Source organism: Schistocerca nitens, chromosome 4 (genome assembly GCF_023898315.1).
Source record: "Schistocerca nitens isolate TAMUIC-IGC-003100 chromosome 4, iqSchNite1.1, whole genome shotgun sequence".
NCBI classification, from domain to species: domain Eukaryota; kingdom Metazoa; phylum Arthropoda; class Insecta; order Orthoptera; family Acrididae; genus Schistocerca; species Schistocerca nitens.
The window spans coordinates 93,375,426-93,403,060 of record NC_064617.1 but is presented as its reverse complement, the minus strand read 5'-3'; the positions used below and the strand labels follow the sequence as shown (position 1 = coordinate 93,403,060).

Below are 27,635 nucleotides of genomic sequence, written 5' to 3'. Positions count from 1 at the left end.
TGCCCAGTGACTGTTCATCAGAGACAAGGATATAGTTGGTTGGTTTGGGGAAGGAGACCAGACAGCATGGTCATCGGTCTCATCGGATTAGGGCAGGATTGGGAAGGAAGTCGGCCGTGCCCTTTCAGAGGAACCATCCCGGCATTTGCCTGGAGTGATTGAGGGAAATCACGGAAAACCTAAATCAGGATGGCCGGACGCGGGATTGAACCGTCGTCCTCCCGAATGCGAGTCCAGTGTTTAACCACTGCGCCACCCCGCTCGGTACAAGGATATAGTCAGGAGTGCCGCAGGGAAGTGTGATTATGGCCACAGCTGGTCTCTATATACATACGTGATCTGAAGGATAGGTTGATTGGCAATCAGCGATTGTTTGCTGATGACATTCTGGTGTACAGGAAAGTGTCACTGTTGTGTGGCAGTAGGAAGGTGCAGGATGACTTAGAATTTCTATTTTGTGTGTTGAATGGCACCTTCCTCTGAATGTAGAAAAATGTTAGTTAATGCAGGTGAGTAGCAAAAACAATCCTATAATGTTCAAACACAGTACTGGTGGTGTGATGCTTGACATATCCCTGATGATTAAATACCTAGGGATAATGTTGCAAAGCAATACGAAATGGAGTGAGGTCATGAGATTTGTAGATGAATGGCTGACTTTGTCTTATTTGGAGAATTATAGGAAAGTGTAGCTCATTTACAAAGAGAATTGTTTTATTTGGAGAATTATAGGAAAGTGTAGCTCATTTACAAAGGGAACTGCAAATAGAACACTAGTGTGATCCATATTTCAGTACCGCTAAAGCATTTGGGATTCCCACTAGGTTGGATTTAAAGAAGACAGCAAAGCAATTCTGAGGCACTCTGTTAGATTTGTTTACAGCAGGTTCAACCTCCACACAAGTATTACGAGATGCTTAGCCAATTGTGAAACAAGACAGAGAAATTTAGAGACCCGACGTTTGCAGCTGACTGCAGAACTAATTTTACTGCTGCCAATGTACATTTTCTGTAAGGGCTGTGAAGACAAGATAAGAGAAATTAGAGCACATGTGGAGGCATATAGACAGTATTTTTTCCCTCATTCCATTTGCGAGTGGAACAGGAAAGTGAATGACTAGTAGTGGTACAAGGTACCCTCCACCATGCACTGTACGGTGGCTTGGAGGAGGAGATTAGTGTTTAATGTCCCGTTGACAATGGGATCATAAGAGATGGAGCACATGTTCGGCTTAGGGAAGGATGGGGAAGGAAATCAGACGTGCCCTTTCAAAGGAAGTATCTCAGCATTAGCCTGAAGCGATTTAGGGAAATCACGGAAAACCTAAATCAGGATGGCTAGAATCATGTTTGAACCATCGTCCTCATGAATACGACTCGAGTGTGCTAACCATTGTGCCACCATGCTTGGTACAGGAGGCTTTAAGAGTATGTATGAAGAGGTAGACGAATGAGGTATCTCAAGCAGAATGACCTCCTCCTATATGCCAGCCAGCATGGATTCCGAAAGCATCGATCATGTGAAACCCAGTTCATACAACAACCTGAAAGCCATGGATCAAAGAAGTTAGGTAGAGGCATTATTTCTTGATTTACAAAAAGCATTTGAGTCAGTACCAAACCCACACTTACTGTCAAATGAACATTAATACGAGATTATCATGGAATATTTGCGACTGGACTTAGGATTTTTTGGTGGGGAGGATGCAACATGTTACCTCAGATGGAGAGTCATCAACCTATGTAGAAGTAACTCCAGATGTGCCCCAGGGAAACATGTTGGGAGCCTCGCTGTTTATGTTGTCTATTAATGACTTCACAGACAATATTAATAGTAACCTCAGATTTTTCGCAGATGATGCAGTTAAGTACAGTGAAGTACTGTCTGAAAGAAGCTGAACAAATTTTCAGTCTGATCTTGATAGGATTTCAAAGTGATTCAAAGATTGGATACTTGTTTTAAATGTTCTCCTTATGTCTTCAACAATTAGGTTGGTAGGCAGCAGCTTGGCAGGTATTTCTGTCTTCTGCCTTGTCCTTGAGATTACTACAGGTTGTGCACAGCCGGCATCCTCCTTGATCTGACTGATGTACTGTTGCCTCGGTCTGCCTCTTGTATTCTTCCCTCCTACTGTATCTTCAATAATACTTTTAATGATACCACCATGTTTCAGCAGATGGCTGACGCATGTGTTCCTTCTGTGCTGGAAAAGCTTCAACAAATTGGTTTCCCTTCTTCCATTCTGTGAAGCACCTTTTCATTTGATATCTTGCCTACCCAGGAGATCTTTAGCATTCTGCAATAGCACCACATCTTGAGAGCTATTATTTTGTGTTTTTTTCTGCATCTTTTGAGTGTCCATGTTTCACTTCCGTACAGCAACATGCTCTTTATGAGGTCTTTAATGAGATGTTTTGTCAATGAAAATGATTGTGAAAGCATTTCTTCTCTTGTTAAAAGTAGCTTTTGCCTCATGGATTTGGCTTACAGTATCCTTCCTTGACCTTTCATCTGATGTAATTTCACTCCCTAGGTAGGCAAAGCCTGACATCCGCACCTATTGACAATGCCATGTCAACAAAGGATGTGGAACCAATGGTGCTGAAAGCCATTGAACTGGTTATGGCAGTAGCCAACAGAGCACACATGCCATGTGTATTGGAAAACGCCTCTGGTTTTTGAGGTGCAAAGTTAAGGCAGCCACCAACTCAGGTCATTTGCATGTTTGCTAGCTCATAAATCTCACATGCCAATATTCTACCACACTTAGATTTTTGCTTGTTTAGGGCTATTTCTTTCTCAGTTCTCTCTCGTCATATTAAGTGTGTTGCTGATATTTCTTGATTGTGTATCAGTTTGATTGGTTTAGCTCATTGAATGCTAGAACTCTCGCTGTTGGGAACACAGTATGGTGTTTTCCTCCCAGTTTCTGAATTCATACTTTTAAACCTGTACCCCAGGAATGAGTTGCTAAACAAAGAATTCGACATTCTTCAGTCACACATTGTTAAGTGAGCACTGGGCAATGGTGTTTTTTCTAGCCACCACTAATATTTTTGATTTAGCTTTCTTACTTTTCATGTTATAGGAAAAACTGAAGGTGGTTTCCATCTGGGCCAGCATCACTTCTGATTGTTCTGCTTCTTCACCTAACACTGCAATGTCATCAGCAAATCCCAACATGTCTATTTTCTTACCATAAACTTTAATTCTACCAATAGCTCCTAGTTTCTCCATAACTTCATCCATTACCCTCTGAATATATCCACTGAACAAGACAGGAGAGAGTGAGCAGCCATCATATGCCCTGCTTAATACAGTAGTAGCTTCTTGATCTTCTCCACATCTTATCAGAGCTATCTCCTCTCTATATAGTCTATGCACTGTTCTCTATATGATCTCTGTGTCACTCTTCTGCCCTTATAATTCATATCACTTGCTGTCAGCACCTTAAAAAGCTGTCACCAGTCTATACTGTCACATGCTTTTTCTAAGTAGACGAAGGAAATATGTGTCTCTTGAAGCTCTCCACAATAATTAATCATAAGCTAAGCATTGCTTCTTTTAAGTGTGTGTGTACACGTCTTCCAAAGCCAAATTAGTCTCCATTATAATTTCATCATGCCCAGAAATGTAAAACTGTGTGCTTCAAAAAAACAAATAAAAAAATATATATAAAAAAAGGGCATACTATCCTATGAGTATAACAACTGGAATCAGTAAATTCACACAAATATCCATGTGTAACAATTTGTAGAGATATGAAATGGAACAGTTACATAGGCTCAGTCATAGGTAAGACAAGTGACAAACTTCAGTCCATTGGTAGAATACTAGGGAAATGCCATCAGTCTACAAAGAAGAGTGCATACGAAACACTCATGTGGCCCGTCCCAGAATATTGCTCAAGTTTATCGGACTCATGCAAAATAGGACTAACAGAGAATATTGAATGTATATGGGGAAGGACAGCACAAATGGTCACAGGTTTGATTGGTCCATGGGAGAATGTCATGGAGATGCTGAAGAAGCTGAACTAGCAGGAATGTGAAGATTGGTACAAACTATCCTGAGAAAGCCTAAATACAAATTTTCAACAATTCTCACTACAGATGGGTCTCTCTCATCTAGGATTCTGAGTGACCTGCCCTTCCTTTTTAACCTTTCCCAACCTATCCCCCTCTCCTCCTTTAAGAAGGAACTGTTAAACTGTTAGTTCCAAAAGCTAAGTACAGTGTGTTATATCAGAGCCAAGGTAGCCCCTGAGGGCCGGCAACCCATATTACATCACAGAGGACGAGGTTGTCAATGTCCAAGGCATACCAAAAGCAGAATGATAAACACTGGCTATTTACTTAGAAGATAATGGAAACAGACATTCCAAGCACTACTTCCTGCAGGGGGAGCTCGAGCCACGGCCTGCAGGAAGTATCACTACACCAAAGCCTGATTGGCTGGAGACATCTGTTTAGAGACTAGAACCAGCCCTGAAGTTCAGTTCACTCCGGATGCCGACCTCGTGTACTTCGACCACTGAAGATTATGTCTTCGTCTCTGAATTGGACTCTTACTAGTGTGTGTGTGTGTGTGTGTGTGTGTGTGTGTGTTTTACCACAAACCTTTGTGGAAATTTAGAAGTGAACTTTTGTTTTGCCTCAATTATGAGACTTTTACCGGAATTGTTATTGCTACCTTTCATTTGTTGTTCAGTCATTAACCTTGTGAACTTACATCAATAAAAGTTGTGTTTGTGAAAAATTGTGAATTGTCAGTCACAACACATCGTAACTTTTACTTTTATACATGTCTGTTGCTATACTACACATTTTGTCTCCTGGAGGGCCAGCAATTCAGTCTCACAATTTATTAATACAAAAACTCTCCTTTTTTTGTATGTTCCACGGATTAAATCTGTGACAGTTCACTATGATGCAGAGTCTGTCAGAAGGTTTACAAATCAGACACAGTTGCTCTGTTAAAACATGTCTATATATTGACCATTTACATAACTGTATTGTTTATGATCTTAAACTACAAAAAATTTGATAAATATAATACAACTGCATAAATAGCATCTTTTCAGATATTCATCTATGTATTAGAAGAAGTTTTCAAGCGGAAATGATTTCATTTAGTTTTTAAAGCTTTGACTACCTGCCAGCATCTTTAATACTCATGAGAGGTGATCAAACATTTTTATGCCTGCATACTTTGCTCCTTCAGCATAAGTGTAAGGTTAAGCTGTAGATAGTAGAGACACTATTTCTTTTTGCTCCCAATGCTATATTTGCAAATGTAACAACTATTTTGAAACTGTACCTGTCTCATTAGAATAAAATTTATAAGAAAGTAAAGGTATTGTGAAGTGGCTGTCAGTGTGTCAAATTTTGTAAATAGTTGCCTGCATGAAATTCAAGACTAGAATTGCCCCAGGAAATTATTTCACATGACATTAATGAATGTATTGTGTGCAAACAAGTTAATTTTCTAATGCTTTCATTGCCATAATCAGCTCAATAAAATAGACCTAATGTTGCTGAGATCAAACATTTAAGAAGCTCTGTAATATGTGATTACTGTTTCAAGTTCTGATCCATTCAGGAATTTTGAACAATAAGTTTCACAGATACCCTGTCTGTTGCTGTATTATTATTATTATTATTATTACTGTTAATGGTAATATATCTTGTTTCATACATAATTAAACTAACTTTTCTTTGACATGTTATGTGGTGGACCCTTTATATTTCTGATTTATTTACAGCTCTTTCTGTTGTTGCAGTTCTGTGAAAATACTGCAAGCACAAATGTCACGTAAATGTTACAAAACTACAGTAAGCTATTGTCTCTACTCTGGAATCCTATACATCTAGAATAAATCCAGAATGAGATTTTCACTCTGCAGCAGAGTGTGCGCTGATATGAAACTTCATGGCAGATTAAAACTGTGTGCCCTACCGAGACTCGAACTCGGGACCTTTGCCTTTCGCGGGCAAGTGCTCTACCATCTGAGCTACCGAAGCACGACTCACGCCCGGCATTCACAGCTTTACTTCTGCCAGTATCTCGTCTCCTACCTTCCAAACTTTACAGAAGCTCTCCTGCGATCCCGAGTTCGAGTCTCGGTCGGGCACACAGTTTTAATCTGCCAGGAAGTTTCATCTAGAATAAATGTTTACAACTCTCAAAGTATTATGCATTTTTTAAGTGTCCAACCGCATATAAGAAGGTGTTAAATCATGTACAGCGGTTATCGAATTAATTATTTTCATTCACACAAAGAACTTCAATTTACAACAGAATGTATGGTGATTTAATAGTCTGTTGTGTTATGATGACATAATTAGTCAAAGAGCATGAGTTTTTGCTAAAGATTAAAAAATGAAGTATCGAAGGAGGTGTTGCTCTACAAAGTTCACCTTTCACTTATTGATTTGTACAGTTATCTGCCTACAGACTCTAGAACTTTATGTATTCCAGATGAAGAAGACATCTCTAAAATACTGTTTGCTGAAAAGCCTTCATCATCTCCATTTATTTCCAATTAGCTGATTTACTGCAGACAGTAAAAACAAAACCCCTGGCTTTACAAATATTTATGTATTGTAATTTTATGTAAGCTACCCTTTTATTTCTATATGCCAAAAAAGACAGTGGTAGAAGGGTAGGGGTGTCACATTACATGTAAGGACGAGAGAAATTTTACAGCTTTTGATGTAAAACATATATTGTTTCCTTCTTAGGCATTCTAGAATTTCAGAACTGGAACAAATATTTGACAATTCAGTTATCACATACGAGAAATTTCATTCTCAAGTCTTAATATATATATTTATTGCAGCAAAATAGCCATTATAGTTATACATTAGATTATAATCGTTTGAGACTGAATTACAAGGATGTATTGAGTGTCTGCATAATTCTTAGTAGATACATTCAGTGCAGGTAGTATAACAGATTATCATTTGAACCATTTATTGCATAGTCTCTAATTGATCTGGTCCTCTTGGTATCTCTCACAAGACTGTCCACATAGTGTACACTTGCAAAGGTTTGACGGCTCGTGGTATGTTGTATTTGCACAAATTTCATGGTGGAATCCGTGTACTGCGAGTCTTTTAAGTATGTGTCTCATCTCAAAATTTGCTGCTGTCCAAGTGTGGTTGATCATGGCCCCGGATCCATAGAATTCCGTTGGTACTTCCTCTCTTTTCTTGAGTAGTGATCTTAGTAGGTTCTTCGATGCTGATGTGTTGGGAAGTAAGAACATTGTCCTTAGATCCTCGATGAGGAAAGATTCTCGGGTGAGAAGGTAGACTAATCTTAATCTTGTGGTTTTTGCTACCCCTAATGCTCTTTTGATATAGGCTGCTTTTACTCTTTCCAATGTTTCTAAGTTCTTTTCATTTAGGTGTATCCATATGATTTCTATCCCATAAGCCAGTATCGGTATTATTTTTGATTTGGAGAGTGCCATAGCTGTGTCTAGATTTAGTGTTCTGATGGAACTTATTTCGTTTATCGCTCTGATGGCCTGTGTCGCTTTCTCTGTTGTGTGTTTAGTGAAGCACTTTGCGGACGGCTGGAGTGTTATCCCTAGATATTTGTAATCTTTTGTGATAGATATTTGCTTTCCTTGTAGTGCAATTCTTGTTGTTTTTGGGATTTGCCCACCTGGTCTGAATACCATCATTTCCGTTTTGTCGGTGTTGATTACAAACTTGTGTTTTCTGCACCATTTTTCCACGTCTTCTATAGTCTCCTGTAGTTTCTTTAAGTTTTTTGAGCCTATCACAATGTCGTCCGCATAGGCATATGCTTCGACATCTTCGTCATGAGCGATTTCTCAAGTCTTAATGAGATCTTGTTTTCAACCAAAAACTGCACTGCCACTTGACGGTTATAATAAATAAACCACAGTGCATTGGAGCACGACTGGTAGTGAGGCACTGTGCAGTCTGTGTATCTGGAGTGTTTCTACATTATCAGCACAAATAGCTACAACTTTACAGTATATGTACGTTGTCACAATTAAAGTATGAGACTGGTGTAAATATAGAAAAACAAAATAGCAGCAACTGTGTAGGACAGCAAAAGGTACAAGAATTCTGTGAGCAATATATTCTAGAAAACACATTTGTGAATGATGTGCCTACTTACAGAATCTTTATTCTTTTAACAGATCACCTTTGGCAACTGGCATACACTGACAAACACATCAAACTGACACTGTTTTACTGATGAACATTCATGTTGTAATCATACAGTCTGAGTGCACGTAATCAAACAGTGCACAATATAAGTGCCTCCACAGCCAACCTAGATAGATCACCTTGAAAACTGGACAGATGGCACAGCAAGCTTTGTGCCATGTACAAACAGCCCAATATAAGCCCAGTGCACCAGGCCCTCGGTCTAACTTATGTTTATTTGCTTATTGTGCACTAACCTATGAGACTGTACATTGATGTGTTCTATAGCTATGAGAATTTGTAGTGTTCTATACTTCATTCAGTGTCATTGTGACTCTCTTCATGTGTAAGGTGAATAAAACTTGGTTTGTGTTAGTTCTGATATTGTGCCTGTACAATGTTACAACATACTTGGCGACGGGTGTGATATTCTACTCTGTGTGTTTTGTTTCTCTGGTTCTATATACAGCCAACATGTCAGTAGAAATTCTTCAATCTCTTGTTGATGTCAGTGGAAGTCCTTCACTCTCTTGTTAAACACTGAGCACTCAGCAATCAGCAGCAGGCTGGTGCCATGGCACTAAACAATGTGGCAGCCTCACTGATGTGAAAGGATTCTCCATCATTGACACAACCCCCACTGTGTGTCTCTGTATGAAGAGTCTGCGGAAGACTGGGACAGATATGAAAAACAACTTTGGCAACGTTTTCAAAGTTTAGGAGTCTCTGACCCCAACTTGTGTAAGGCTTTATTTTTGTCTTGGATTTCTCCTCATGTTCATCAACTTTTGTGTCAGCTAGCTCCTTTTCATGAACCTGCCCGATGAAAAGTGTCAATTGCTCACTAATTATCTCTGCAAATGTACTCATGTTATTTCTGCTTGTGTTGAGTTCTACCGTTGTCAAAAGCAGCCACAACAGTCATATAGACACTTGGCAGTGGAACTTCATGGGTTTAGCTGTCATTGCCATTTTGTTACTGAGGCACACAGGGGCTCATATGTTGATTCTATGGTTTATGATGCTATAATACACCTGGTCCTTGACAGGAAAGTTTGTGATCATGCTTTACAATGTGAAAATCCCTCTCTCACAAATTTTCTGAACAAAGCTCAGTCTTTTGAGGTATCTATGGCAGAAGGAAATCAGATAGAAGCATGGTGTGAAGTAGCCACCACCGCCTCCTCTCCTCCTAGGCCGCCGTTGGTTAGCTCATGAAGGTGGTGGGGGGACAACATTGTGGCCATGCAATCATGACCTCAAAGCAGCACGGGGCAGTGTTACAACAGCAGCCATGTGCTCCTCTACTGATATGCCCTTATTGTTTTGTTCAACATGATCAGGCAGCATGCTCAAGGCGTTGGGCAGCATACAACCAGAGCAAAAGAAAAAGGACACATTGCATGTGTGCACCTCTCAACCTCCTTCACCAGGCATGAGCATGGATGTGAACAGTGTCTCCCAAGTGACAGTAGCCCCAAACAAATTGTACATTAAAGTACATGTGATGGGCAAGATGTTAAAAGAAGCAACTGGACACAGGTGCCGCAGTGATTTTATTAAATTCTGAAACCTACGTTGATCTGAGATCACTGGCATTTTATCGTCTCTTGTCAGCTCATGAATTACAACAAACAACAAATACCCATATTGGGACAGTTTTCCTACTTCCAGTGTACAAACCAGTTGTTCGGACTTTGACCTGACAACTTATTTCCGTTAGATGCCTTCAAAATTTTTGGGTTCTCTATTTCTGATGAAAGGCACCTGGTATCAGATCAAGTTCCATACCAACAACTGGATGTGCTCAGCTCGCAATATTCCTCCCTGTTCAAGTCAAATTGGAACTAGATCAACTTACATTTATGGATGTTATCACATCTGTCTCCACTAGTAAACGGACAATTCCATTGGTAATTGTCAAGAAACCTAACAGCAGCCTTTGGCTCTGTGGTGATTTTAAAGTGTCTGTAAATTCACAGTGTATTATTGATATCTATCCCTTAACCCACCCGGAGGAACTGTTAGCATAGCTTTCCAGAAGCCAATATTTTACCAAAATAGATTTTTCAGAAGCGTACTTGCAACTGCCTCTGGATGATGATTCCAAATGTGTCCTCATAGCGAATACCCCCTTCAGGTCATATCAATACCAGTACCTCTCATTCAGTGTGGTTAACGCTCCTTCTATTTTCTAATGATTTTGAGTGCAACTTACAGCCTGCGTGCCGAGTTGCATTAACTACCTGGATGATATTGTGGTCTGAGGTCCCTCATCTGATGAATGTTTGTGGAACCTTTGTGCCTTGTTCACTGTGCTACAGGCTGCTGCATTGAAATGTAGTTTGGGCAAATCATAATTTTTTCAGCCGTCTATCGTCTATCTCAGTTTTGAAGTCTCCTGTGCTGGTGTCAACACTTTATGTCAGCATGTCAATGTCATTACAGATTTGCCTACCAACGTCAAAGAGATGCAAGCCTTTCTTGGAAAGATTGCATACTATTATAAATTTATTCCTGGTGCAAGCACATTGGCCCCGCCCCTTCAAGTACTCTTATGTAAAGCTGTCCCTTTTAACTGGTAGCCTGCTTGTGAGTGTTCTTTTTATTAAGGTCCAAATTACACTCAGCATCTTTTTCGGTTACCTTCCAACCTGGCCAACATCTTGTTTTGGCCACAGATGACTCCAAGTACGGCTTTGGTGGCAAACTCACGCCCAAATATGCAGATGGTTCTGAATGCCCTACTGCATACACTTCCAAAACTCTGAATCAGGTACAACAGCACTACTTGCAGATAGTACAAGAAGCCCTTGCTTATGTGTATCACTCCAAAAACTTCACATTTTCCTGTATGGCAATACATTTCATTTGATCACTGATCATAAACCTCTGGTTTCTCATTTCAGTGTTTGCCACCTTTAATGGACAGAGCGGCCCACAACCTGCAACATTGACGTCAGTTTTTGTCACACTATAACTACGAAATTCATTTCCGACCCACAGCACAACATGCTAATGCGGATACTGTTTTTCGATTGCCAATTGGCCCTGATACAGTATTCAATCAGGATGAACTGTTGTTTTCCATTCAGACATTAAAGCCCAAAACACTGTGGCTGGGTTTCCCACTACCAGTTCTCAATTTCAGCAGTTGTCGCAGCCGACCCTGTCTTACATCAGGTTGCTCAATTTGTCCACCATGGCTGGCTGGATAAACCACTAATATGAGCATCAGATCCTTTGCATAATAATTATGCTCCCCTCCACCACCTCTTAGTTCTTGATAGTGTGTTACTGTAGACTGCCGAAGAGTCAGCGTCCCGGGCTGTGATACTGTCCACATCGTGGTTGGATATTGTGCACCTTCTCAACCTCGACCACTGCAGTGTTTCACATACAGCCACAAGTTTTTGGCTGGGCACTGATGATGTGACCACACGTGTTGTGACAGTTTGCCCGCAGTGCACAACCCATCAAGCAGCATCATGGACATCTCTTACACCTTGCCCCGCCCTCCAGTGCCCCTGGGAGTATATTCATGCTGATTTTGTGAGTCCATTCCTTAACTCCTTCTGGCTCGTAGTAGTTAATGCTTTCTCAAAATTTATATATGTGGTTCATTGCTGCTTCATGTCCACGGTGGCTAAAGACACAGTTCTCTTGGATTATTTCCTGAGAAGGTTAGTCACATAGGCTTGTGATGAACAAAGGCTCACAGTTTGTGTCTCAAGATTTTGAAGAGTTTCCTACAAAGAGTGGCCCCTCCCATTCGTCTACATTCTGATGGAGAGATAGAGTGGCTGGTCCATGCATTCAAAACTCGGGTGAAGATATGTATGACAGATGAAAATATACACTACTCGCCATTAAAATTGCTACACCAAGAAGAAATGCAGATGATAAACGGATATTCATTGGACAAATACATTATACTAGAACTGAATTGTGATTACATTTTCATGAAATTTGGGTGCATAGATCCTGAGAAACCAGTACCCAGAGCAACCACCTCTGTCCGTAATAATGGCCTTGATACGCTTGGGTATTGAGTCAAACAGAGCTTGGGTGGCGTGTACAGGTACAGCTGCCCATGCAGCTACAACATGATACCACAGTTCATCAAGAGTAATGACTGGCGTATTGTGATGAGCCAGTTGCTTGGCCACCATTGACCAGATGTATTCAATTGGAGAATGTGTTGGCTTGAGCAGCAGTCGAACATTTTCTGTATCCAGAAAGGCTCGTACAGGACCTGCAACATGCGGTTGTGCATTATCCTGCTGAAATGTAGGGTTTCACAGGGATCGAATGAAGGGTAAAGCCACGGGTCATAACACATCTGAAATGTAACATCCACTGCTCAAAGTGCCGTCAATGCAAACAAGAGGTGACCGAGACGTGTAACCAATGGCACCCCACACCATCACGCCGGGTGATACGCCAGTATGGCGATGACGAATACAACGCTTCCAATGAGCGTTCACCGCGATGTTGCCAAACATGGTTGCCACCATCATTATGCTGTAAACAGAACCTGGATTCATCTGAAAAAATGATGTTTTGCCATTTGTGCACCCAGGTTCATCGTTGAGTACACCATCGCAGGCGCTCCTGTCTGTGATGCAGCGTCAAGGGTAACCGCAACCATGGTCTCCGAGCTGATAGTACATGCTGCTGCAAACGTCGTCGAACTGTTCAAGCAGATGGTTGTTGTCTTGCAAATGTCCCCATCTGTTGACTCAGGGATCGAGACGTGGCTGCACGATCCATTACAGCCATGCCGATAAGATGCCTGTCATCTCGACTGCTAGCGATACGAGGCCATTGGGACCCAGCACGGCATTCCATATTACCATCCTGAACCCACCGATTCCGTATTCTGCTAACAGTCATTGGATCTCTATCAATGCGAACAGCAATGTCGTGATACGATGAACTGCAATTCCGATAGGCTACAATCCGACCTTTATCAAAGTCGGAAACGTGATGGTACGCATTTCTCCTCCTTACACGAGGCATCACAACAACGTTTCACCAGGCGACGCCATTCAAGTGCTGTTTGTGTATGAGAAATCGGTTGGACACTTTCCTCATGTCAGCACGTAGGTGTCGCCACCGGCACCAACCTTGTGTGAATGCTCTGAAAAGCTAAGCATTTGCTTATCACAGCATCTTCTTCCTGTCAGTTAAATTTCACGTCATCTTCAGGGTGTAGCAATTTTAATGGCCAGTAGTGTATATCACACAGTCTTCTCCCGAGGAAGCCCTCAACAGTTTCTTAAGTTCACATAGGTTCAAACTAGTCAGTGACCATAGACTGGTGGAGCTGCTTCATGACTGCCAGTCCTGTATGCTGCTTCATCTGTTCCAGTCAACACCTGCCCACCTGCCAGTGCCCCCCTTGCAGCAATTCCATCTGAGCTCCACAGTCAGGGCCTGCAGGTTCAGCCTGTGCCCTAATTGGATACCACCGGTCATCCATCACTGCCAAGGTCTCCGCTTCTATCATGCGCACTTCCAGTGGCTTGGTGTCACGAGCTCCGTCCACAAGCAACCACCCACGCATCAGAGAAGCCCCCACCTCTGTGGATGCCTCCACCACATACGCCAGCCACCATGGTGTGGTCCGTGCCTCCTCCAGCTTCAGCACCGAGTTCACTCTGGTCTGCTGCCACCAGACAGACTAGTCAGTGCCTGGCTGCCTCCACTCTGCAGCCTGTCACTGCTGTCATCTTCTCTGCTGTCTCCATTGTCAACTGCATGTCCGGGTGTATTCATGTATGCAGCACCATCATCACTTGTGCTCCCTTAAGGCCACTTGCAGGGTAGTGGTTCTGTCCACATCTGCGCCATTTCAGATCATATACTCTTGTGACAGCACAACAACTGCTCGAACGATTGTTACCCTACCAATGAAGACATGGTCCCTGCATGTAAATAAATGTAAAACATTGTACATAAATAGACAAAGAGATTCAGTACTGTTCAATTATACTATTGCTGAAAAATCACTGGAGACAGTAACCACCTGCAGTGACCTAAAATGCAATGAACACAAAAAATAGTTGTAGGAAAAGTAGACACCAGGTTGAGGTTCATCAAAAAGAATCTCAAGAAAATATCATTCATCAACAAAGAAGGTGGCTTAAAATACAGGTGTTCAATCGATTCTTGAGTACTATTCATCTGCCTGGGACTCTTATCCAGTAGAATTAACAGAAGAGATAGAAATGATCCAACAAAAACCACCAATTTTGTCACTGGATCATTCAGTAAGTGCAAGAGCATTACAGAGATCCTCAACATTCTACAGTGGCAGTCACTACAACAGAGGTGTTGTATAGCACAGGGAGGCTTACTACTTATTTCCCGAGATAGTTCGTTTGAACAAGAGTTGTAGATCATATTACTTCCTCCCACGCTGCAATTACAAAAACAAACATGATTAATGGAACATAGTACTTTAGAGCAACATGTAAGGTACAGGTTGTGCTTAGCACCGAACGTATTAAATAGATAACAATAAAACAGGGTAAAGAATGGGCCAAGCACTCATTTGTGATCACTTAAATAATACTGATTCTTTGGTGGTTCACCATAGCACACTAGTGGGCTGACCCAGATGGCCTCTATGAGTGGGCCTGTGAACTGAATGGACACACGATCTCTGAAATTGCACGCGTCATGATTGAAGGTACATCACTCCTCCCTTTCAGAGGCGGGAAAACCACATGCATAAATACCAGAAAAATAGATGGTACACAAAAAATGCATGGCACAGAAAAAAGCACTGGTACCAAAAAAAGGTACTGGTACTAAAAAAAGGTACTGGTACTAAAAAAAGGTACTGGTACTGAAAAAGCACTGGTACCATGAAAAAAAGCACTGGTACCATGAAAAAAAGCACTGAGATTAAGAGTCATGGAAAACACCAATGATGGCACTGCGCCCGACGATGGCAATTGCTGAAGCATGCACTGCACAAGCACCGGCAAGCAGGGAAGGAAGTGATGAAGGGGCGGTTTGATACACCATCTCAGTAAGAGGCTGTACGGCACATCCAGGAACAGCATCTCCATACCAACATCCTTGTCGAGGTTAGCGGACGGCGCTGGAGGCGTCAGTGAAGGCATTGGAGACAGCGGCCGCACAGGACCCAACAATGGAGACAGCAGCGACGGCTGCTGTGTCAGGTGGAGCCGGGTCTTCACCAGCGATGGCAGTCGAGGACTGGGAGCAGAGGCTAGAAACCCAGACAGCAATCTGCCAGGCAGCAACCCTCGCTGCAGTGCAAATTGGGCTGTCTACGACAGAGGAACAGGCATCAGTGGCAGTGGGTGCACATGAGGCAGTGGGCCCTTCAGAACAGATCCTGCTCTGCACAGCTGCAGCTGGACGAAGTGATGGGACATCTGCCTGTCAGGAGTGTGGACAACACACAGGTGCCAGTCCCCGTGACACTCAATGACAGTAGGAAGTCAGTTCGGCCAGCAACTGAAACCATGAGCCCAAACAAGTGCAACCTCCGCGGAGCCAGCGGACGTGGTGATGGATGCAACAGGTGGAGGAGGATTCATGGTGGGCGTCCATGTAGCAGCTCTGCCAGCCTCGTGCCCCACCAGAGTGAAATAGTAGGAACTCAAAAAATGGTCTAGAGCCCCTTAAAGGGACCTGCTGGATACATATTTCTACATATAAATTCTAAACGTACGAACCATGCATTTGGACTCACCATTAGATTGAGAATGAAATGGGGGGTTCTGTGAGATAGCGAACCGCACTAGCCAGACAAAAAGATGCAAATTCTCGAGAAACAAACTGGGGGCCATTATCAGTAACCATGGTTTACAGAAGTCCTTCAATTATGAAGTCTTAGAGTGGGCTGAAAGAGTGGCTGCCACGGACGTTACGACAACACGCCACATAGATAAACTTGGAATAGGTATCCACTACAATGAGCCAATACTTATTTAGGAAGGACCCAGCAAAATCAGCATTTAGATGTTCCCACAGGCACTGCAGTGTTGGCCAGGGGGAGAATGACACTCACAGTACCACCTGCTGCTGAACACATGAGAGAAAGTGGCAACAAGCCGCATAACGCTCCAGCTATACCAAGCCAATAGCATGTCAGCAGGCCAAAGCTTTAGTATGAGAGGTCCCCCAATGACTGACATGCAGAAGCCACAGTACATTACAGTGTAAGTAAGCAGGAATCACAACCCTGGGAGCACCCTGTCAAACATAGAAAGACGGTGCTGCTGGTAGAATTAACTACACAAGGTATCCAAGGCACAGCCCAGGGTCTTGGCCGGGCAACCGTGCTGCACAAAAGAGAGGATCCATCTAAGTACGGGATATGCGCCAATGGCCGATGCTATCATGGCACTAGTGATGGGAAAACCATCGACCGTGATCCAGTTCTCAGTATCCAAATAAAAACAAAGCAACTCATCCTTATCGAACACTGGGTTCTGACTGATCTGAAGGTAAGATACGGCATTGGCATTGGCGTGTTGTGCCGTTGGCCGGTAATGGATCTGATAGTGATAACAGGAGAGGAAGAGAGTCCATCACTGCAAACAATGCACTGCCCTGTCCAGCACAGAAGCTGAAGGGTTAAAAAGAGCAACCTACAGCTTGTGATCCGTGATTAAATGGAACTTAGAACCATACAAGAAGTGAAGTTTCTTGAGGGCAAGCACAATCAGCAAAGCCTCCTTTTCAGTCTGAGAATACCACTGCTTAGCAGGAGTTAAAGTCTTAGAAACATACGCAATGGGTCATTCAGACCAGTCTGTGTGCCTGTGCATCAATACATTCCAAGACAGTGCTGAGAGGCATCTGTAGCCGACACGAGATGCTGACTCGACTGAAAAGGGGCCAGACACAGGGGAGAATGGAAATTAGATTTTAGCAAAGCGAACACTCAATCACAAGCTGGGGACCAGAAAAAAGGCTCATTCATATGGAGAAGCACGTGAAGGTGTTAGGCGATAGTTGATGCATCTGGTAAAATCTTACGCTAGTATGCAACTTTACCTAGAAAAACACGCAGTTCCTTAACGGACGTTGGCCGTAGAAAAGCCACAATTGCTTCGACATGGTGAAGCAATGGCTTGACCCCTGTGCGAAAAACCTCAATTGGCGGCTGAAAAATTTCAGATTTGGCAAGACTGCACTTGAGACCTGCAGACTGCAAAACAGAGAAGGTGGTCTTCAGTGGAAACACCTGAAATAATGATATTGTCATGGTAACTGATGCAGCCAGGTACAGAGACTATCAGCTGTCCTTAAAAATTGCTGAAAATTGTGAGCATCCTAGTGACACCAAAAGGCAAGCATTGATATTGATGGCTCTGAGCACTATGGGACTCAACTGCTGAGGTCATTAGTCCCCTAGAACTTAGAACTAGTTAAACCTAACTAACCTAAGGACATCACAAACATCCATGCCCGAGGCAGGATTCGAACCTGCGACCGTAGCGGTCTCGCGGTTCCAGACTGCAGCGCCTTTAACCGCACGGCCACTTCGGCCGGCGCATTGATATTGATATGGACACTTAGTAACCTCATCCATGGGGAGCTGGAGGAACACTTCTGAAAAATCAGTCTTGGAAAAGCAGTGGCCACCTGACACGTTTGCTAGCAACTTGTCATGGCATAGCAAATGGTATGTATTTATTATGAACTGTATGTTAATCATGATACTGAAGATGCGGCAGAGGCAAAGCTTACCTGTCGGCTTCTTAATGATGACCAGTGGTGTAGCCCATTCACTGGAGGAAATAAGCCGAATGACATCGATCGATGTCAAATGGCCTAATTTGGCCTTGACAGTCGCACAACGCGCCTCGCACCTGAAGAAAATGAGGGCGGGTGGACTCTTTCATAGTAATGTGGGACAGAAAACCAGTAGCACAATTGAGCCCAAGGGAAAACAGAGACAAAAACTAAGAGCAGAGAGATTTCAGTTCCTGATACAGAACTTGATCTGACACTAAATGTACCTCATCGGCAATGGAGAAATGGAAAGCGTTAAACGTATCTAACCTGAACAGGTCTGCAGTATAGGAATGATCCACAACAAAGTGACAGGGTGAACAACAGACTTGAAAGATACAGGAACAGAGAACTGACCTAGGATCAAAATCTGCTGTTTATTGCAGCTAACCAACTTCAGTAAAACCTGTGTGATCCAAGGGGATCCCAAGCCCAGGTACATTTGTGCCTTTAATAAATTCACTGCAGCTCCTGTGTACGCTTACATTTTTAGTGGCTTATTACACATAAGCAAGCCAATACACAATTTGTTCAGGGAAACAGTCATTGTTGAGATACATATTCGTACATCGGTACCACTGTGTCCACCATGTTTGAAGAGGAATTACACACCGATGCAATGTGGCCTTCCATGGAAACTTGTTGCACACCACACAACAATTAGGGCACACAGCATGTTGGATGAAGTAGTACGTGCTGTGGCCGTAACTGCCTGTGCCGCATGTGACACTGAGTGCAAGGTTGTACTGCTGCAAAAGCTACCCTGTCATCTTGAATACTTGCAGTGTGCCTAGCAGGGGTTAACTTTACAACTTCTGACACCTCCTGACATGCAGCATCCTGATCATCTGCGACCTGTGCCACATCAAAGGACAGTGATATATTGAGCATATCTGTAAGCGTTGGATTCTCACGCTGAATTGCTTTTTCACAGACTTCCCTATCCATGGCCAGAGGAATAATACATCATGCATCATGTGATCAGCGTAGGATTCGTGATGGGTACTAGTGAAAAATTTACCTGAGGGCTCAACCTAGGTAATTCCGCAGACCAGCCTTTGTAAGATTGGTCTGAGCATTTCTGACAACAGTAAAATTCTACACGCATCACAATGAAATGCATTCTGCACAGAAATAGGTTGAGAGGAGCTTGCACATTTCATCAAATGATAAGCTGGCTGGTTCTTGCAAAGGCACAAGTTGGCATAACTGATAAGTGCATGGCGAAAGCTAGGAAAGAAAGAAAGAAAGCCCTACTCAGCTTTGCATCGTCCACATGAAAAACCTGCGGATGTTGGCGTAATCATGGCTTGTAGGTGTCCCAATCTTCAGCCAAATGATTGCATGCCAGAAAGGGTGATGCTTGCACTGATGGGAGAGTAGCCTGCCGTGAACACGCTAATGCCACTTAATGTAGAGCAGTGGCAAGGTTCTGTTGTTGTTCTGAAAAAGTGTGCTACTGGGCAATGATACATTGGAGTATTCCTTCCATTGAGACATTCGTCGCGTGATTTAGCACTGACACTAACATGCAGAGAAAACATAACCGCCACTCGTCACCAAGTTTGCTATACAAAGAACAAACACGATTTATGGAGCAACACATAAGATACAGGTTGCGCACAGTACTGAATACATTGACTGGAAAACAGCAATAAAGGGTAAAGAATAGGCCGAGCACTTAATCGTGATCACTAAAATAATAATGTTTGTTTAGTGGCTCAACAAGCACACCAGGGGTCTGACCCAGGTGGCCTGTGAACTGTATGGACACACGACCTCTGAAATCACATGCGTCGGTGCCCCACACACGTCTAGCAAAATTATTGTGATGAAAAAATCTGAGAAATTAGAGCTCATACAAAAGATTATCGACACTCATTTGTCCACACACTATTCAGAAATGAAACAGAGAAGAGATAACCTATACACTGTAAGGTGGCTTGCAGAGGATTGACAGAGATGTAGTAACAGATTAACTAATATATAAAAAGGAAAAGTCAACTGAGAAAATTATAAAATCATAAGATGTACAGTTACCCAGTAACTACCTTCCAGAAATGGAATACTTAGTACTGCTGATAGGCAAATAAGAAAAATACAATAAAATTATCCTAGCTTTCGAAACTACCGTTGTGATGATGGGATCTCGAGATTATCTTTGTCTCTCTCATCCTCACAACAGGTTTCTTCCACTCGTCTTATGATCTGAGTGATCTGCCCTTCCTTTTTAACCTTCCCCAACCAATCCTCCTTTCAGTTTGCGAAAGAAATTAACAGTTGCAAAAATTAGGACACTTTCTTGTACTTTTGTACATGTCTATCAGCAGTACTAAGAATTCTGGCTACTGAAGATAATTACTGGCTAACAATGCTATCTCATAATTTTAGAGATTAAGCTGCTGATCCACCAAGTAGCATGTTCATAACACAAGTAATTTTGTATGGAATGGTATGAAAAGGTATGTTCAGACAGAAATAACTTTGACTTTTAGTAGTCACAAAGGAATATATGAACAGTTTCCATTATTCCAGGATCTTTGCAAGCTGGGTGTATCAACAATCATGCCTTTTTCCCAAGTAGAGATGACAACCCTGACCACGTACAAGACGGTCTTCAGCCATGATCTTGTTGAAGAAATGCTGATGGGATTTGCCTGAAATAATTTAGGAAAACCGAATTCGCGATGACCAGACAGGGCTTGAACTTCTGTCTTCCCAAATCAGATACCAGCGTCTTAACAAATACTCTACCTCATTCGGTTTATATTTGCAGATAACTTCATGCCAATAGCCCTGCTGCCTCGTGCTTCCCCATGTCTCCCCTCCTATTTGTTTGGACATATCAATAGATGATACCACACTATCGATACACCTCGCTACACCTGCATCCAGCGGTGTCGCATCTCCAGTTAGGAAGTCACATGGGCCCACCAGCTGGCCTTTTAAGGCCAAGCAGCCATAGGTCCAGCCTCACTTCTGTTCACTAGCTGATGTATTCCCCTCTATAGCGAACTGAACTACGGGCAACAAATTTGCACTACACTGGTTATTCCTGGTCTTATTGTTTTCCGAGCAGAAGGCCAGGGATAGTTGTCGAGGAACAAGACTGAAACATGAGCAGTTTTTGCTCGTCATGATGGGTCTGAGTCTTCCTGCAGGTGTGGTAATGTCCGTAGATGATTTGAGCGTCACGGGAAACATTTTTGGGAAGTGGCAGATGAATCAGCGATGGACATATACACAGTACTTTATTCATTCAACCTGATTCTTCCCTGAACATGAACAAGTCTTTAATTATTCCATCCAGCTACTACTGCCATTCAAGTGCATTTCGTTCTTTTCATAATATTCCAGCACCGCAGCTGCAGGCAATTGTGTATGACAAATGGTGCAAATGTACTGTCCAGGAGACACTGTGTTGCGCTAGTGCCTCCAGTATGTGAGGTGAACTGATACAACAGGATGCAGCCAAGGGCATCAACCAAGACCATTGGCACAGCCAGGGAACTGGCTGGGGCCAACCTGTAGCTGCCAACTGGAGAAGGCTGGCACAGTGTTGTCTGCCCGGGCTGGACAGACAGTCAGATAACCCTTGTTTGTGACCCGGTGGCAGCAGTTAAGCTATGGCTCCAACTGATACAAACTGGACTTCAGTTTCCGCCCAGCTAGTCAAATGATGATGAACTGGTTGCACCGTAGTTAAATAGAGCTTCCCCCTCCTGATTCCACAGTAATATCAGTGTTTCTGGGTCGTTTCCAAGCGTCTGGCGTAGGTCAATATCCAGAAGGTGTGGCATAACTGGCAGCAGGTCAGCCAAACCGCACTGATTATGTGGTGCTGGGCCATGGCCTGGTTTTGGCACTTGTAGTTTGATGACACAGGAGCTGATAATGCAGTTCAATGATCAGCACCTGATGTCTGGCTGTGACCTCGTAGCAGGATCTGATCTCTGCATCAGGCACTCCTACAGTTTTACCCTATTACATATGAACGAGCTTGCTGGGGAGTTGTGTATAGTTGCGTCCACTTACCACTATTAACTTCTATTTTGGTGGACTGTGATACCATTCAGCAAACTGATTATTTTCAGCCTCTCCTACAAGTGGTTTCCACAACAACAATTCAAGTTATGCTACTGCCGATTACGTCATTTGTAGTTCTGGACAATCGTAGGATCTGCATACTTACAAAGAATACATCATTTATTTTCTGTATCAGTATAATCAACAAGTGTTAATAAATAACTTTTATAATCTAAATTGGAGACTACAAAAGAATATAAATTACAATGTAGCAAGGGTATTTTAGTTGTCACCTTTTTTTAATCAACTCATGCTCTTAGTTTTCTAAGCAACCTTTATCTGTGTAGTATGCATCACTGAAGAGGTACGTTTTGACTGCATATTTTTAGTCGATGTATTTCAATTTTTCATTTATTCTTCCTTAGTATATGTGAGTCCAAATGAATCTTCCACCACAATCATATGTAGAACTGACTAATGTTTCTCCTGATGTGCAGACTGAGTGACAGCTGCATTCATTTACTATCGCAAGGATACCAATTTATTTAACATTTTTTATAATGAGCCTGACTGCTACTTTTGGTTTTTATTCTTAAGGGCCATTTCAGCTGTTTGAAAATTATGTCAACATTTTATGCACTTGATCCAAAGAGAACAACCAGACAGTTAAGAAATGAGTTTAAAGATTTATCACTTGTGTTTAATGTGACAGAGTTGTTTACCCTCTTAAAGCTGAAGTTTATGCTAGTCTTTTCCTTATGTTCAGCATCAATTCATTACATTCTACCCAACTGTGAACATCCTTGAAGATTCCAGTTTCCTACTAGGAAAGCAGTGACTTACACTATCTGGAAAGCTATTCACTTCTATTATGACTAAAAATAATCACAAAATATTGTCCTGTTAATACAATTTTGGCTCTGATAATTATTTCACTAAGCATTTATCAGCATTGGAAGTATTGGCCATCTCTATCTTTTGACTCTATTTTCCAGGTATGACTGGCCCCCCTATTAGCGCTCTCTCTCTCTCTCTCTCATACCTATGGACGAGTTGGCGTAAACTGAACTATAACAGCTGGCAGCGCTTTCGCCAGCTTTTAAGTACTGAGCACAAACAGCTGCAGGCAAATAAAATAATAGCTGCCTACAGAACTCCGGCAACACTGAGGCATTGCCACAGAGATGTTTACAAAATCACATAGTGCGACTGATTACAGTAGGCATGCGAAACTGTTGTGACCAGCCCACTGCGACTGTCAGCATTAATGTTCCTAATTTGTTTAGTAGTATTTAGTGGTCAACAGTGTCAGAAACCTGAGACAGGTTCAAAAATTTGCCTGTAGTACAGTCTTCCTTATCAAAAGCTTCAAGTACAGTACTTCTTATGTAAAGTCTGTTATGGCTGATACTGTACTTGTGCTATTTTAGAAATCAACTGTGCTTCATTAAGAAGGCTGCATTCATTCCGGTATCTCATTAGTGTGTCTTTCATAACTGGTCCTACTATTTTTAATTTAGTTTTTAGCATTTTCTGCATTCCTTTTCTTTAATAGAGAGACAACTCATTTACTTGATACTTTCTCAACAATAAAGCAACTAAAAGACTTTGCACACCTACCTGCACAAACCAAGGGCTTGAAAGACACAGAGTGAAATCTCAACATCTTAAGTGATACCAAAACTCACCATGTCTCTGTCCAGCTGAAGCTTCTAGCATTGCATGGTTTGGCATATCAAGTCACTTAAAACATCAAATAATCTGTCTACTAAAACTGAAGGTGTAGAATTATTATGATAAAAAATTCTAAATATTTTTATTTCCTTCTATCAGCAAAGTAATGTGGTGTCACTCAGTACCATCAAATAATGTTAAATTTTGTTCACGACAACTAGCTACATCCTTGACCTAAAATCTCCACACATCTTGCATGTTATTAAGATGCATGTTAGAATCCAGTGTAGGTCAACCAAAAGCATGGAGTATTGGCATCTGTGACAGACTAATGCATGCCCAATGCCAAAGGCTGCATCCAGGCAGAAGTGGGGCTCATCACCCTCTGCACTGAACATAGGAGCTGCTTTTTTTTCCATACCTACCTCAACCCAGCCTAATTTTGATATGCAGCATTTGGTAGCACAGGTGAATCTGAATAATAAAGGTGCACCCATGGCCAAATTGGAAATGATTAGAAGCCCAATAAAAGTGCAACAGGAATAATGTATCAGATATCTTGGTCATTTTGCTTAGGCACTTGGCTGTATTAACATATTTGAGGTTTCTCATTCACACCCATCAGAAGATTTGGTACATAAGACTTAATAATAAACAGCACACAGTTCTCAAAGGAAGTTATGCCTTGTGTATTAAGAATCTCATCTGTATTTGAATAAAATCCTTTAAGGTGGTAGGCAGTGTCATTATGAAACAAAGGTGACTTTTAGATAGTCTTTGCAGCTTTGAAGCAATTTCACAGTTTCATAATCCATACTACGAGACATCATAACATGGTCTTGTCAGCCATATGGAGCATGAACACAAAAAATTACATGCAAAAAGTTAAGATAATTAACAGAGTGAAGACTCAAAATACAGTGATGAACAGGAAGCAAGACACAGTAATTGCTTCAATTTTAAAATTAGAAAAATATGCACCTACAGTGGGACGTCATGCCGGGAATTTTGGTAAGTTTGACTGTGTAAGCACTGTTATCAAATAACACTGATTACACCAAATGTGTCAGCCCTTGATAACCAGGCTTATTGTGAATGACGAAAGTGAAAATATTACCTTGAGTGTAGTGTTTGCTAAAGACATAAAACTTCTACCTTCTGAGGAAACCTAAAGGCACTGTAACAGAACAATATCTACTAACAATCAACTATGCCTCATTTCACAGTTGCATCAGCTATGGTTTCATTCTATGGGTCTATTCTGCAGGATGCATGAATGTGCTGCAGCTACAGATGAAAGCAGTGTGGATAATTACTTCTGGCGAAAATGGATGGATCTAAAACTGTTAGGTGCTAAAGAGCATGGTCATCAGCAACCTTTCACAATTCTGGCAAAAAAATGGACCTTGTAAACCCATGTCAACGTGGAGTTATGATAGTTTACGGTCAATGTCTGTTCAACTTCATCATTCATGTGAAGCTTAACTATAACACATACGGGAAGAGACATCCAAGTAACCACCACAACACCAGTAATCAAGGGCGGCCCTGTCGACTGATCAAGACACAAGACTGCTTGCCAGAGGTGCCCACCACAGCCTACGACATATGTCAGATTCTGGTCGTACCTGTAGATTACAATAACGACCACTCTATTGTTGTTGTTATTATTATTGCCTATTGTCATATGACAAAGTCAATTTAGTCGTAACTTATCAATGACGTACCATTGGTAATGACTGGTACTCACATCGTATATAACCTACAAAAAGGTCACGTGTATATCTCGTCAAAAGAGATTTTTGATTTATCCTATCATACCACAATACATAAACCTGCAGTTGTTTCTCTTGTGTATTGGTAAATTAAATGTTTCTATATTTTATTATTCTCTAATAAGCAAGAAACAACAACAGTACGATTTTCAAGGCCTAACTTAAATATTTTTTTGGAAACGTACCTGCTACCATCAGAAGAAACATAAAAACAGTAATTTCCTGGTTAATGTTCGTTTTCTTCTGCACTCACTAGCTCGTTCTTTTGCACCAGAGTAGAAAATCTTTATGAAATAATCCTTGCTTATTTTAATATCCCATGTTTGACTTACTCCAAGAAATGATTCTGATTTTGTTACCAGCAAAGTGCTCTAAGTGTTTGTTTATTCCAGCAGCCACTCTCTTCATTTCAAACATGGCGCTTCCTAAACAACTACACATCGCAGACTATCGCACTACAGCGACAATGCTACCAACAGAGCACGGAAACCGCAGCAGACGGTGTTGGAAACCATGAGGTTAAAAAGAAGGGAGATGGGGCTATAGGCTTGATATTCAACGAAACTTAAAAACATGGCATTCCAGTCACACCTTCTACAACCATGCAAATGGTTCAAATGGCTCTAAGCACTATGGGAGTTAACATCTGAGGTCATTAGTCCCCTAGACTTAGAACTACTTAAACCGAGCTAACCTAAGGACATCACACACATCCATGTCCGAGGCAGGATTCGAACCTGCGACCGCAGAAGCAGCGCGGTTCCAGTCTGAAGTGCCTAGAACCGCTCGGCCACAATGGCCGACCAATCATGGAGATTCAATAACTAGATTCCTCTTATGCTCTTATTACATACGTATTTAACTATTATTTATGATAAATATAGATGGGTTTATGTCGATAATACTAATAACTGAGACACACAACAGCTACGTTTTATAGCTGGGGAAGCATCGCCATTGTTTAAAAAAAGAAAAAATGCTAACTTCCCTCTTAATCCTACTGTGTTAAGCTTAGCCTATGTAATCACAAATAGTTCACAGGCTTCAGTGAACAACGATGGGTGGGAGGTAATGTTGTCACTCTGAAGCATTAATGGGCCTGTATTCCTAATAGTTTCACTAAAAGGAGGAAAGTTATTCTGACACTGCTGTGGTGGTTACAAAAAGGGGAATTCCCAATAAATAAAAAAAAACGAGTGGTTTCTGCTGTTGACGTAATGTGGCTGAGTGAAAATGCGACACTAGTGTTGTTAAAACGTTTTGCAACACGAAAAATCGCTGTTTTGTACAAGACAGAAAAAATGTTTATACGAACAGTACGCAAAACTTGGGTGGTTTTTCGATTTGGTTAAGACATTACAATATTTCCACTGCAGCAGCAACTTGATAAGCGAAATCTGAATATAAACACGGAATCTGTATCGTCTCACCTTCTTCTTCTTCCTCGTTCTCGCAAACAGTTCAGTCGAAATCTTTTCACCATTGTCTGCATCTATCACTATACCTACTATCTTGAAAAGTTATTCCCAAGTTAAACTCTCTGACAGACCAAAAATCGCCGGTTAAGTTAGCCCGAGTTTATTTCCTGGTAACGTTATTCTGGGTTCGTACAATGCGTTTCTCGTGCTATTCCGAGAACAGCTGCTAATTGGAGACTGTACAATCGGCCCACTGTCGGGAATTTCGAACGTTTTTCTGTTCTAGCATGTGTATTTTCTCTAGCAATATGACACATTTGGCGTCTTAATGTTACTTATTTCCGGTTGATAGGCTTTATTTAGAATAACTAAGAAGAGAAGTATGTGATGTGGAAAGTTTAATTCCACTTTTACTGTATTTGTATCGAAAGCAAATGAAGCTTTAATTCTGAAACCATTGCTTGTTTGCTTACTGGAAAGAAGCAACGCACTCTGTCGTATATTGTTTATGTCAACAAAGTGAACGATTATTGAATTGTCTGTGCGTGCAGGAGGATTTCGTAATGCTTTATTATAAGTAACACATTTACAGACGTCAACCGCATAGTTCTACAGTAAACAAGAGACTCACTGAGACTGCCAGACTCCTCGGTACAGGTCAAAGAAGATCTCGGTACAGATATTTCACATTACTTGATACATCGATCCACCACAGAGGCCTCTCCCCGCCTCCACCCCCCCCCACCTACACCCCCTCAGAGTG

General features: G+C 41.8%; 1 protein-coding gene across 1 annotated transcript in view; it reads right to left on the bottom strand.

Moving 5' to 3' along the window:
- The window catches only part of LOC126252815 (epidermal growth factor receptor substrate 15 homolog), a 158,167-nt gene extending 132,352 nt beyond the window's left edge, over nucleotides 1-25,815 (bottom strand). The window contains exon 1 of the mRNA XM_049953756.1: nucleotides 25,787-25,815. The gene's annotated coding sequence lies outside the window, so the exon portion shown is untranslated. The remainder of the gene's footprint in view (nucleotides 1-25,786) is intronic.
- Nucleotides 25,816-27,635: the final 1,820 nt, after the last annotated feature.